We start from the raw sequence: 14,495 nt of genomic DNA, 5'->3' as shown, positions 1-14,495 counted from the left end.
AATCTCAACCGTTACAGCGTTATTGAACTTTTAGTGTAAAAAACTTATTTGTCTTAAAATACCTCTAACTTTAAAAGTATACTTTATATTTTAAATGTTTTAGTTCCATTCGAAAGGTAAGAAAATTTTGCATTGAGTGATGCCCTCACATGTTTCAGTTAATGAGTTTAACTAGCCTTTTCAAAGTAATTTATTGCAAATTAAACAATTTCAGACGATTTTTCGTTCATTTCTTGAAAATCATAATAGTTAACCTCATCATTTTAATAATTCAGATTGTTAGTCTTGATGAGCTGCTTAATTTGTTCTTTGACATGATACACTTACCTTTTCTTATTTTCATGATTTTGGGTTATTCAACTTGGATATTTTTATGTTATTTTCACTAGTACCAGCTCTAATTGAAAAATTACGGCACTTATTGTACTTTTTTTCTTTTTATTCGAAAGCCAGGAACATTTTACAGTGAAAAATGTATTAATACCTTTCAGTTAAGTGAATTTAGTATTCTTTTAAAAGTAAATTAGTTTAAAGTTAGTGCTATTATTAGCATTTTCGTTAATTTTCTTAAAATAGTAAATTATAAACATCACCATTATTATCATGGAAATAATGCATCTCAGCAAGCTCTACAGTTCTTTCTTTGACTCCATTCAATTATCTCTTTTGGTTTCGACGCAAAATCGTTTTTATCACATCGTTTCATATGCAAAAATAACGATTTCGAACCCACTACATTTGTGGCGAGCTCATGCTGTGTTAACTATTAAATAGCAGCAAAATGAAAAGAGATGTAGACAAAGTGTCAAATTAAAAGTTATAGAGAACATTAAGGGGCATCAAATGAACAATAGTAACGATAAATTTTGTTGATTAATAATTAGAATAATTAAAAAACTCTCCAAAAAACACAAATTTTGAGTTATTTCGTTAGTAAAAAATCATTTAGTACACTTAACTAAAAGACATTTGTACATACATTGATAGGAAATTTTCTCAGCTTTCCAATGAAATCTTGTAAATAATGATATAAAGCATATTTTTTAGATTAGAGTCTTTTAAGCACTTGCAAGTCGGTTACGGGAAAAGTATAGTAATGAAATTACTAAGAAATGAGAAGAGATAGAAACATGACGTCCAAGAACAAATTATGAATCGTCCCAAAACTCAACTTTTGGATACTGGATATTGCTATAATCATACTTCATTATTTCGAGAAAATTAGCAAAAACCTCCTCAAAAACACTAACTTTTAACTACTTTACAGTTAAAAGGTAATTAAAACTAATTACTTAAAAGAAATGAGAACACCATTCAATAGGAAATTTTCTTACCTTTCAAATGGAACTGAAACATTTAAAATACAAAGTATACTTTTAAAGTTAGAGGTATTTTAAGACAAATAAGTTTTTTACACAAAAAGTTCAATAACTTTGTAACGGTTGAGATTTGATGGTATGTGTAGAACAATTTTTTTCTCCAAATATGGCAGTCTATCACCCCCCGAGAGATTCTTAACCATGAACCAAACACCCTGTATACGCTTCTCACTAATGATGAGTGAGATAATATTGTTTGTCAAACATCTACGAATTGACAAACATCTACTCGTTAAATGCCTACTTACACCATAGGCCATAGCGACACATGATGGGTAGCTGTTCGAATGAGCTATATAAACTTCATATGCGGGACCGCATGGAGACGTTGGTATGTGTTCTTCAAGTTTTCTCTGTACTGTGTAGCTAACAACGTGTACACAAAATATTTGTCTTTGTTTTGAAAACTTTAGTCACGGTTTCGGCCATGTCACTACCAAATCGATTTTCTGTACGTGAACTAGTTCACAACTTTATGAATATTATTCATAAAATCAACGGTTAACCCGTGATGTTGTTCATAGATTTAGGAACATTAGTCCACAAAATCAAAACATTCTGGATATTTTCTCGTGAACTAGTGAACGAAACTCGAAATTTTATTCATTAATCCCTTCAATCCTTGTGAACTAATGCATGATTCCTAATATATTAGTCACGATCTTTTTTTTTTTATTCGTTTCGTTTATTTGATAGGCACAAATGCGTTAGCTTGGCGGTGCCGAATTCTTTTGTTTTTACATTTTGAATATCTTAAAACTAGGAGGTTACAATGTTGAAATATTTTTTTTATAAAAGAGAAAAAATTTACAGCTATCTTAAGACTAGAAACAAAAATTCTATATATAAGAGAGGGGGCAAAGATTTTTTTTTATGAAAAATTTTAAAACAAGGAGTTCAATAGTAATAGTTTTTTAGGAAATATTTACAGTTATCTTAAAACTAACAATATACGGGAGACTGAGGAGACTCGATCCCCGGGGAGACTTGATCCCATCATTGTAACTCAAAGGCGGATCAGAATACATTAATCGAATATACTAGAGAGTTGCGTAGTTTTATCTAAACATAAGTTTCTTTAACACAAAAAAATAAATTGGACATGTGTTACCGAATTTTTACCGATTTAAAGAAAAAAATCTCAGAAGAACTGAAGAAGATTTATTTTCCAAATTTTCAAACTTTTATACAATTGATAAAATCACCCACTGCATACTATACTTTTGCATACAGAAATACAGGAAAATGTCAATTATATGAATACGTTATGATTGAGCTGATTTTTTTGTTCAACTATATTTGTACTAAAATTTTCTGAAATAGATGCTATGGGTTCACTTGATCCCTTCAAATTCGTGGAGATTTGATCCCCTTCGCCATGCTCCATGCACACCACTGAAAATAACCAAATTCACACCAGAACAATTGAAGTCATTGTTGCCATAAAATAACAAAAAAACTGTCAAAAATGAACGCTTCATCATACAAAAACTTAACTGTAAATGTTTACTACAGCATACGTAGCAACCATGCATCCCACATTTGACGTTCCTCAACCATAATAACGACAGCTTTCAAATCATTGCACAGAGATTTGGGGAATTCGTAATAAAAATCAGGTGAGAGATGGGTAATATGTAGTAACAAAAATAGTAATATCTAATCACGACAATTTAATCAATACCACAATACATTTATAACATTGAATGGGGTTAGGTACCTATTTTTGCCCTATTAGGGAGGGTACCACCAACGACACGACTAGACACTGGTGTTACAAAAGTGTATCGCAAATATGACTACCCCTCAGTGACTCAGGTAACTGGTACTGTCAAATGTGATATTTGATTAGAAAAGCATGAAACCAGCAACACTGATGAATTTATTAGGTTTTACACCAACCGACATAACCCAACAAAATGAGCCGGATGAACTTCGTTTGACAATTCTCGGTGGTTTGTTTACATGGGAGTTACGTGAGTGCAAATGCAACAGATGAGCACCCGTTGCACTCGAACTCACGCAACTGACAAAGTAAACAAACCACCGAGAATTGTCAAACATGAACTTCATTCATTATGAGTTCATTCGTGTCGTCATCTTGTAGAACTCAATTGTTATTTTTTCAAAACAACTTATGCTGATTTCGGTTTTAGATCAGAGTCGCCCTAGGTTCGCTCTAATATTTACAAAATCCATACAAAAGTGACAGCTCAGAGCGAACCTAGAGCGACTCGGCTCTAAAAACGAAATCAGCATTATAGTTACCGTAACAACCCCTAGTTACGCTTTATTGTGGCAGAACGTTTGATAAACAAAGCGTAAAATTTTTCTCCTTGGATCGTTTGATGACGTTCAATAGATTTTTAAAAATTTGGGGAACTACTGGACAAGGGACAAGTCGTAAATATTAAGAACCCTTTGCTGAAGCCAGTGAATATAGTGAAGTGTAAGCAACTACATTCATCATTCGCGGATGATTGAAGCAAATCAGGATCATTTTGCCGAACAACGTTCGCTTCGACAAAGTTCGTCTCCCTTCAGCAACACTCCAAGATCTTTTTTGAAAAAATGCTAAAAAGAGCTTCGACACTAATTCTACGTTTTATTGCCCAGATCCCGGAACATCGAAATCCCCGAGTGCCCCTATGTTTCAACCGGAGATTGATGAAATTTGCTGACATCTTGGAGTGGATATTCATAGCTTCCAAGATTCCTGCCAATCTGCACAAGAGTCCTTCTGCTTGATTGCAGTACTCTCACCTTTGTGCCTGCATAAGCTGACCGTGGTTATTCGAAGCTGCAGTGTTGGAAATTTAAAACAGAGCATCCTGGAAGTCGAGCTCATTCTTAAAGATTTATAAGAATCATATGGCGTCCCGGTAGGTGATGTCTTGACAATTCGAAAATTTAATAGATGTCGTTGATCTACCGGCTGCCATAAAGCTGCAAGTTGTGTGTTCTACTTTCCCGGGTCATCGTTGCCCTCCCTTTCACCCCTATACTTGATATTGTTGTTACTCAGAAACCAAACCCTCAGTAAATGTATTCCCCAAGCATAACCGGATTCTCTTACAATAAAGAAATTAGAATCCATTTCCTCTAATTTTAATTCCAAGCAGTAATTTTTCGCTTAACAGAATGCCTACCTCCATTGGTAGTTCATAATAATGGTAGCACAATTCAATAAATCCCCATTTGTGTAGTGAAATTCTACCACCCTTCACTGACTCCGCCGGAATGTTTGGAATCGGTAACGTCTACCTGCCGGTCAACAGCCACTGGACCTGATTCATTCAAAAATCGAATTCGACCTACGAAGATTTGAACATCGAGGCGATACATTAGCACGGCCTGCCTGTTGATCCACGATCAGCAGTACTATCGGATTTGTGGGTAATTGTAATTGTAATTTATTAGCTTACGATACCCTGTTTGTTACATTTGTATACCTTATGTCAGGTCAAGGAAGAAATTAATAAGGGTAGAGTGTGCAGGAGCTAAAGCAGAGCTTAGTCGAATGATTACTGCAGCAGCTCAATTCAACATTTTCCACAATGATAGCACGCTCAAAAACTATTAGAATGTGTTCCCTTTTCAAGTTAAAAAATTCTGAAGGCAATTCCGTGAAGTTTTCTTATATCGATACTCGTGCGATTCCATTAAAACAGTCAACATATGCATTAAATTGGCGAACGAAATATACGTACGGGCGCTGCGACGGGTGGAATCGAAGACCAACATTTAATCAATGAGAATAAATAGCTAGTAGTTGATGGACAGTCGTGCACGATTCCGTATAAACTCTCACGACAAAATTCACTACCAGGAAGAGGCGTAGGGTATCAAGCCGCTTTTGCAATGCTCGTGAAAAAATTTGCTAGCGCGGACATTTTATTTTTCCAGGTGAGTTTTTTGGATGTCTAACAAAGATTTGTAAACTAATATGACATTTGCATCAACAGACTTGATTTTAATGGCAGTGTTTTTTCTCGACGGTCGAAATAGACTGGTCGGCGCAAGGAATACCAGTACTATAAGTCCTTCGCATTTACATGGATTAGCTGTTGGCAGCTGTATTCCTAACGGAGAATCTACACGCAGAAAAATTCAACGTATTTGAATCTAAAATGTATGTTACTGAAATATAACTTCGAACGATACAATTATTCGCCTATATTTTCAATAATGCAGCGATAAACTTTTAATAAATACATCGTCAATTCCGATAATTTTACTCTAAGTTCTATAAAACAATTACTGAAATAGGGAACGATAGTATTTCCGCTGTTTCTGAATGGCTGTTTCTGAATTCCGCTGTTTCTGGATGGTCACGAATTCCTTTAACGATTTAGACATTTTGAAAACGGAAATCGTCAAACGGTCGCTTTACTAGAGATACATTAATCATTCCAAACTATCGTATGTCTCGCTCTTCATTGACTCGCTGTGTTGACGCGGAAATATCGGAAGCCATAGTATAGCACTCAATATTTCCTTGCACCAAAAATCATCCCACCAGGGTTCTCAGGACTTGATACTTTGCGACAACTCGAAATCATTCGGTTCATTACTGCCTCAGCGTAGTAATTTTGCCAAAAACAGCTCTGGCAATGGAGCGTGATCGGTCTTAGCCGTCTAACAGACAACACAAAAAAAACTAACTCTGTCGAAGTTAACCTGAAAAAGATTCTAAATTTTATCAGATATATAACACAATAGTCAGAACTTACCACTCCGTTATCAATAGTTGTTTAAATATATTTTACAATCCGTGGAACAGACCATAGCTGATTCGGGTTAACACACCGGGAGATAGTGAGACGTGTGAAATTATTTTTTCCGGTAACTGGGCATCTGTCCACAGTAAACATAACATGGTTGCTATATACAGCAACTGAGAATCAATAAACAAAGAAGTGCTGCTGGAGAAATTATTTTTACGTTAGAATCAAGGGGTCACTCAATGCACTGATAAATGTTGGTAAATGACTCGGACACTTTTTCTTCGAAATGTTTCATTAAGTTGCAGGTCGTGTCGTTGGTACCACATTATTTCGTTATTAATTTTATTATTTCAGCTTCTTTGCTTTGTTATTAGGAACCATTTTTTTATTTCGATTATGGAGGTTCTAGCCTTAAGGTCATTCGCCTTTATGAATATTTATGAATATTATTCATAAAATCAACGGTTAACCCGTGATGTTGTTCATAGATTTAGGAACATTAGTCCACAAAATCAAAACATTCTGGATATTTTCTCGTGAACTAGTGAACGAAACTCGGAATTTTATTCATTAATCCCTTCAATCCTTGTGAACTAATGCATGATTCCTAATATATTAGTCACGATCTTTTTGCCTTTCTCATATAGAAAGGTTATGCAATCACTCTGAAAAACGTCAACCTAATCCCGGCCCGGAGGGCCGAGTGTCATATCCCATTCGACTCAGTTCGTCGAGATCGGAAAAAGTCTGTATGTGTGTGTATGTATGTATGTGTGTGTATGTGTGTGTGTATGTGTGTGTGTATGTGTGTGTGTATGTGTGTGTATGTGTGTGTGTATGTGTGTGTGTGTATGTATGTGCGTATGTGTCAAATAATGTCACTCATTTTTCTCAGAGATGGCTGGACCGATTTGCCCAAACTTAGTCTCAAATGAAAGGTGCAACCTTCCCATCGGCTGCTATTGAATTTTGGATCGATCGGAATTCTGGTTCCGGAATTACGGGTTTCAGAGTGCGGCCACACAGAAATTTCTCATATAAATTATAGGAAAAATTAAAAATAGAATTTTTATTTTTGATGCTAAATGTGTTCAAGGTGCATGAAACGTCGAGATTTGATGCAAACTCGAAAAAAAAATTTGACTACGATTCACTTTTTTGGATTTTAGTACATTTTTGCCTTTCTCATATAGAAAGGTTATGCAATCACTCTGAAAAACGTCAACCTAATTTTTTTTTTCGACTCGTTTAGGGTTTCTGGATTTTAACAGGGGCGTAGTTGATGGTTTACGGAGAGGGGTTACACCCCCCCCCCCTCTACTGTTCGCGCCCCTCCTTTAAAAATCTCCTTAAATCACCCCTCAGACCACCACCTCATACCCCTCCCTTTCAACCCCATCATCTTTAAACCACCACTATATCACAAAGCATACCAATTTAAGCTCGGGAGTCGTTCGTTCATGGGACTTTCGCCCTCCTCACATACCCATCCCCGCATGACAAAATGAGTTAGCAAGCAGATAACATTGATCTAATGCTGATTAGGCTAATGGAGTATTATATTTTTTTATTTCAAGTGTTTCACCGTCAACTCAAGTTCGTGGCTGGCATGCCATTGTGTATAAGTGCAAAGTGTACTAAGAATGTAATGGACATTTCCACAATTATGTTGAACATAAAAAGCCTCCGTGCCATAGTTTAGAGAAATGAGAAAGGCACAATTGCACCGCTAGGTGGATTAAAACAGGTTTTTTTTTATTCGTTTCGTTTATTTGATAGGCACAAATGCGTTAGCTTGGCGGTGCCGAATTCTTTTGTTTTTACATTTTGAATATCTTAAAACTAGGAGGTTACAATGTTGAAATATTTTTTTTATAAAAGAGAAAAAATTTACAGCTATCTTAAGACTAGAAACAAAAATTCTATATATAAGAGAGGGGGCAAAAGATTTTTTTTTATGAAAAATTTTAAAACAAGGAGTTCAATAGTAATAGTTTTTTAGGAAATATTTACAGTTATCTTAAAACTAACAATATAGTGTGGTACACAAAAGGGGGAACAAATATTTATGAAAAATTTCACGGATGTTTTAAAACTAGGGATACAATTCTATTTACAAGATGGGGGACAATAGTTTTGGAATACGGAATACAAATTTGATTTTTTATCGGATACTTATACTTGATCATTTCCAAAATCGGTGTAGAAGTAGTTGTATCAAGGACAGGGGAGAGAAGGCGTAGATGGTGACCGGTAGAGAAGAGCAAAACTTGCAACTCTCGGGCAAACGGGAGATCACCGAAACAAATTTGCGCCTCAGTCTAGTAGGTCGGATTGGCGGATGGTATTCTTCGGACCCGCGGGGAATCCTTCAAAAGTCATCGGACCTTGAGTAGCTCTCGCTTCAGTTTCCGTAGTGGTAGTCCCACAAGGCAGGAGAAAGCTTCTAAAACGAGAAATAAAAAGAGAGGGGCTAAATTGGGATATTTATCGTTTTTATGAAGGTATAAATAAGGGACATATAGGGGAAATCACGATTTGCCAGCATATCTCGGACTGGGACATTGGGTGGTCTACCTCGGGCCCGAAGGGAATCCTTTAACTGAGACCTGGCGTCCAGATACCCGGCGCATACCCAGACAACGTGCTCGATGTCGTGATAGCCCTCGTCACAAGCGCACAGACTACTCTCCGCAAGCCCAATACGCCGCAAATGCGCATCCAAGGTGTAGTGGTTGGACATAAGTCGGGACATTACACGAATAAAATCCCGACCCACATCCATCCCCCTGAACCAAGGCTTCGTTGATACCTTTGGGATAATGGAATGTAGCCATCGTCCAAGTTCACCATTGCTCCACGAGGTTTGCCAACTGTTGAGTGTCCTCTGACGACAAATACTAAAAAATTCGTTGAAGCAGATTGGTCTTTCGTATATGTCACCATTTAATGCGCCCACCTTTGCTAATGAGTCGGCCTTTTCATTGCCCGGGATAGAGCAATGAGAGGGGACCCAAACAAAGGTAATCTGATAAGATTTTTCAGATAACGTACACAAGGACTCCTGTATCATCCCCAGAAAATACGGGAGTTGCTTTTTAGGCTTCACCGCACGAAGAGTCTCGATAGAGCTGAGGCTGTCCGAAACGATGAAGTAGTGATCTGTGGGCAGAGTGTCGATGATCCCAAGAGTGTACTGAATTGCAGCTAACTCTGCGACGTAAACTGAAGCAGGATCATTGAGCTTGAATGAAGCGGTGATAGTATTGTTGAAGATACCGAAGCCAGTGGACCCATCGAGATTTGATCCGTCAGTGTAGAACATTTTGTCACAGTCGACTTCTCGGAATTTATTATAAAATATATTGGGGATCACTTGAGGGTGTATAGGGTCCGGGATTCCACGAATCTCTTCCTTCATGGATGTGTCGAAGAATACAGTAGAATCAGAAGTATCTAGGAAACGAACACGGTTGGGAATATATGTAGAAGGATTAATGCTCTGTGCCATGTAGTCGAAGTACAAGGACATAAATCGGGTTTGAGAATTAAGCTCGACGAGCCTCTCGATGTTTTCAATCACCAACGGGTTCAGAATGTCGCATCGGATGAGCAATCGATATGAGAGTTCCCAAAATCGATTTTTTAGCGGAAGAACGCCCGCCAGCACTTCGAGACTCATCGTATGGGTCGAGTGCATGCAACCCAAGGCAATGCGCAAGCAACGATACTGGATTCTCTCCAGTTTGATGAAGTGTATGTTCGCAGCGGAGCGGAAACAGAAACACCCGTACTCCATCACCGACAATATCGTTGTTTGGTACAACCTGATCAGGTCTCCTGGGTGAGCACCCCACCATGTTCCAGTTATTGTTCGGAGAAAATTGATCCTTTGTTGGCATTTCTGTTTCAGATACCTAATGTGACATCCCCAGGTACCTTTAGAGTCGAACCATACCCCGAGATATTTAAATGTGAAAACCTGGTTGATCGTTGCACCCATTAATAAAAGCTGGAGTTGCGCCGGCTCACGCTTCCTAGAAAAAACAACCAACTCAGTTTTCTCCGTGGAGAACTCAATACCCAGCTGAAGAGCCCAAACAGACAAATTGTCCAAGGTATTTTGTAATGGTCCTTGCAAGTCGGCAGCTTTGGGCCCTGTAACAGAGACCACCCCGTCGTCTGCAAGTTGCCTTAGCGTGCATGAATTGGCAAGACAATCGTCAATGTCATTCACGTAGAAATTGTAGAGCAGGGGACTTAGACATGAGCCCTGGGGAAGACCCATGTAGCTAAATCGCGATGTTGTTAAATCGCCATGCGAAAAGTGCATGTGCTTTTCAGACAACAGGTTTAGCAAAAAGTTATTTAAAATTGGCGAAAGACCATGCTGGTGCAGCTTCTCTGACAGAGTGTTGATAGAAACTGAGTCAAAAGCCCCCTTAATATCCAAGAAGACTGATGCCATCTGCTCTTTGTTAGCATAGGCCATTTGGATTTCTGTAGAAAGCAACGCAAGGCAATCGTTCGTCCCTTTGCCTTTGCGGAAGCCAAATTGTGTATCTGACAGTAAGCCATTTGCTTCAACCCAATTGTCGAGGCGAAACAAGATCATTTTCTCGAACAACTTCCGAATACAGGACAGCATTGCAATCGGCCGATACGAGTTGTGGTCGGAGGCTGGTTTTCCTGGTTTTTGAATGGCGATGACCTTCACTTGCCTCCAGTCATGAGGGACAATGTTACCCTCAAGAAACTTGTTAAATAAATTCAACAAGCGTCTCGTGGCAGAGTCTGGCAGATTCTTTAACAAGTTAAATTCTGTCTGGCCCTGGGGCGTTATTGTTGCACGATAAGAGAGCAAGTGAGAACTCCACCATCGAAAACGGTGTTTCGTTCGCGGTATCGTGAGGAGACGCGGCGCGGCACGTTTTCTGTACCGGGACAGAGTCCGGACAGATCTTCTTGGCGAAAGCGAATATCCAACGGTTTGAATATTCCACGTTCTCGTTGGTACTATTACGGTTACGCATACGTCGAGCCGTACCCCAAAGAGTGCTCATCGCTGTTTCTCTCGTTAACCCGTCGACGAACCGGCGCCAATAACTGCGTTTTTTGGCTTTCATTAGACTCTTCATTCGCCTTTCTAACGACGCGTACTGTAGATAGCTAGCAGATAACCCGTCTTCCCGGAAGGCCTTATATGCAGTGGACTTTTCCGCGTACAGCTCTGAGCACTCTTTATCCCACCACAGGGTGGGAGACCGTCCATGGGTATTCGCGCTGGGTACTGGTTTAGTCTGAGCTTGATTCGCACTGTCGAGAATCAAGCCAGCCAAAAACCTGTACTCTTCCTCCGGAGGAAGTTCTTGAGTGGATTCGATTTTAACGGATATCGCGGTCGCGTAACTCTTCCAATGAATGTTCCGTGTGAGGTCATACGATACATTGATTGTTTCCGATGGTCTTGAACCGTTAGCAATTGAAATCACGATAGGCAAATGATCGCTACCGTGGGGATCAGGGATCACCTTCCACCTGCAATCTAACTGTAGCGATGTCGAGCATAGCGATAAATCCAACGCGCTTGCGCGTGCTGGTGGTGTAGGAATCCGCGTCATTTCTCCCGTGTTTAAGAATGTTGAAATTATCGCAAAGATCTTGGATTAATGTTGATCTATTATCATCATGAAGACAGCCCCATACCGTACCGTGCGAGTTAAAGTCTCCCAGAACTAGCCGCGGTGCCGGTAAGGATTCCGTGATATTACAAAGCGTTCGGTGCCCTACCGAGGCTCTAGGAGGAATGTAGATGGAAGCAATGCAAAGGTCTTTACCTTTGATTAAAACTTGACAAGCGACAATTTCAATGCCTGGTGTTGAAGGGAGGTTAATTCGGTTGAAAGAATAGCACTTTTTGATCCCCAAAAGTACTCCTCCATAGGGGTTTTCTCGATCCAGACGAATTATATTAAAGTCGTGGAAGTTGAGATTTATATCGGAAGTTAACCAAGTTTCACATAATGCGAAAGCATCACATTTTAAACTATTTAGTAAAAATTTAAAGGAATCGATTTTCGGGAGGATACTTCTGCTGTTCCACTGTAGAACAGTGATCGAATCGGTGACCTCGTTCGATGACTTAGCCATCGAAGGATACGATCGCTGCAAGGAGGGGCCATTTAGTAGTCAACTGCTTTAAAAATGTTTGCACTATAGGGAGAAAACGTATCAGAAGGCTTTTAAGAGGATCAGTAACATTGAAAGCTGTGAAAATTAAGTCCACTATGTCAGAAAATTTCATTAGTCCGCTACTGGACTGAGTATCTGTTTGAAAAAAGGGGACACTTGGGGTTTTTGGTGTCCCTGGAAGTGGTGGGTACTCCTTGTTAGAATTAATATTTCCAAGTCCTGGAGCAAATTGCTTCGGCTTTTGTGCATCACTTCCGTTGGATTTATTTATTACAGTTGGCGCACTCTGGGTGGACGACATCTTGGCACCCTTACGAGGCAATGTAGGGGAGGCTGGATTTCTCCTCTTCCTGGAATCTTCTGGGTTAACCAAAGACCCTCTCGTGGGTCGTCAGATTCTTGCTCAACGTTAGCCAAACCAGCATAGGGATTTTCGGACAGGACAGATGGCGAAGCATTCTTTAGCATTTCTGCATAAGAACGCCTCGAGCGTTCCTTAAGGGAGCGCTTAATTTTATCCCCGCGCTGCTTGTACGCAGGACATGATTTAAGAGCATGTGAAGGGCCCCCGCAGCAAATACACTTTTCAGTTTCTTTGTCGCAAGAGTCATCCTCATGCTCTCCTTCGCATTTGCCGCATCGTTTCTTATTTCCACAATATGTGGCTGTGTGGCCCAACTGCTTGCAATTGCTGCAGCTCATGACCCGCGGTACAAACAGCCGAACTGGTAGGCGAACCCTGTCAAGGAGGATGTAGTTGCGAAGAGCAGTGCTGTAGTTGCGGTTAGTCACGGTTAGTCGGCGACTAACCAGCTCCTGGAACCGAAAAAAAATTTTTTTTGAGCCAAAAAAAAAAAAAATTCCGTTGGCCTTATCATTCTGGAAGGCAAATTTAATGATCCCAGCTAATTGGAATTTTGTGAATCTATTCAAACTCGTAGGGTATTGTCAAACTCCCTGCCGCGCTAGTATGATATTTTCATAACTCACATGGCGATCCCAGACTGTATGGGGCACTGGTATGATATGCTCATAGGATACTCTCAGATATTTAAAAGCACTAGTATGATATTCCCACACCTCGCAGAGCGTTTCAACATTAGTTTGATACTTACAAGTCACGCAAGGCGCTCTCAGATTCTCTCGGACGATAGTCTGATGTTCCCATCGCTTGCAGTGCGCTTCCACACCCTCTGGGGCGCCAATATGATATTTGCAAAACTCATAGGACGCTAGTATGATATTCCGATAGCTCGCAGGGTGCTCTCAGACTCGCAGGGGCACTTGTTTGTCATTTTCAAAGCTCTCAGGGCGCTCTCAAGCTCTTCAGGGTGCTAGTATGATATTCACAAAACTCTCTAATATGTTATCTTAATTTGCCGGGCGCTTACAAATTCTCTGGGGCGCTAGTCTAATATTCTCATAGATAGCAGGGCGCTCTTAGATTCTCTCGAGCGCTTTTACGATATTCACATAATTCGCAAGGCGCTCTCAAACTTGCTAGGGCGCTAGCCTAATATTCTCATAGTTCGTAGGGCGCTCTAAGATTCTCTGGAGCGCTAGTATAATATTCCCATAGCTCGGAGAGCGCTTCACTCGCTGGGGTGCTTTTCACAGCTCACAGGGCGCTCTCAGACTCGCAGGGGCACTAGTTTATCATTTTCAAAGCTCGCAGGGCGCTCAGATTCTCTAGAGCGCCAGCATAATATTCCCATAGCACGCTGGGCGCTCTCAAATTCTCTAGGGTAGCCTTATATTCTCATCGCTCGCAGGGCGCTCTCAGATTCTCTCTGGCACCAGTATGATATTTCCATAGCTCGCAGGGCGCTAATCTGACATTCCCATAGTTCGTAGGGAGCTTTCAGATTCTCTGGGGTGCCAGTATGATATTCCCATAGCTCGGAGAATGATTTCATACTCGCTAGGGCCCCAGTATGATATATAATATCATAGCTCACAAGGCGCTCTCAAGCTCTTCAGGGCGCTAGTATGATATTCACAGAGCTCGCAGGGCGCTCTCAGAATCCCTTGAGCACCAGCATGATATTCCTCGCAGGGCGCTCTCAAACTCTCTAGGATATTATGAAACTCTCATCGTCCGCAGGGCGCTCTCAGATTCTCTCTGGCGCAGGTATGATATTCCCATAGCTCGCTTTCGGACTCTCTGGGGCGCCATATGATACTCGGAGAGCGCATC

At 40.1% G+C, this 14,495-nt stretch overlaps 1 protein-coding gene and 1 long non-coding RNA gene across 2 annotated transcripts in view; both read right to left on the bottom strand.

Annotated features, from left to right (window-relative positions):
* The window catches only part of LOC131682330 (alpha-tocopherol transfer protein-like), a 65,458-nt gene that overhangs the window by 15,606 nt on the left and 35,357 nt on the right, over nt 1–14,495 (bottom strand). The window lies entirely within an intron of this gene.
* On the bottom strand, nt 5,532–6,350 carry LOC131682336 (uncharacterized). Its single transcript, XR_009304067.1, has 2 exons — nt 6,113–6,350; nt 5,532–6,059 (listed from the first exon to the last, which is right to left on the bottom strand). It is a non-coding gene; the product is annotated as an uncharacterized LOC131682336 (long non-coding RNA).

Source organism: Topomyia yanbarensis, chromosome 2 (assembly GCF_030247195.1).
Source record: "Topomyia yanbarensis strain Yona2022 chromosome 2, ASM3024719v1, whole genome shotgun sequence".
Taxonomy (NCBI): Eukaryota; Metazoa; Arthropoda; class Insecta; order Diptera; family Culicidae; genus Topomyia; species Topomyia yanbarensis.
Note: the sequence above shows the minus strand (reverse complement) of the source record. Positions and strands in the feature narration are given on the sequence as shown.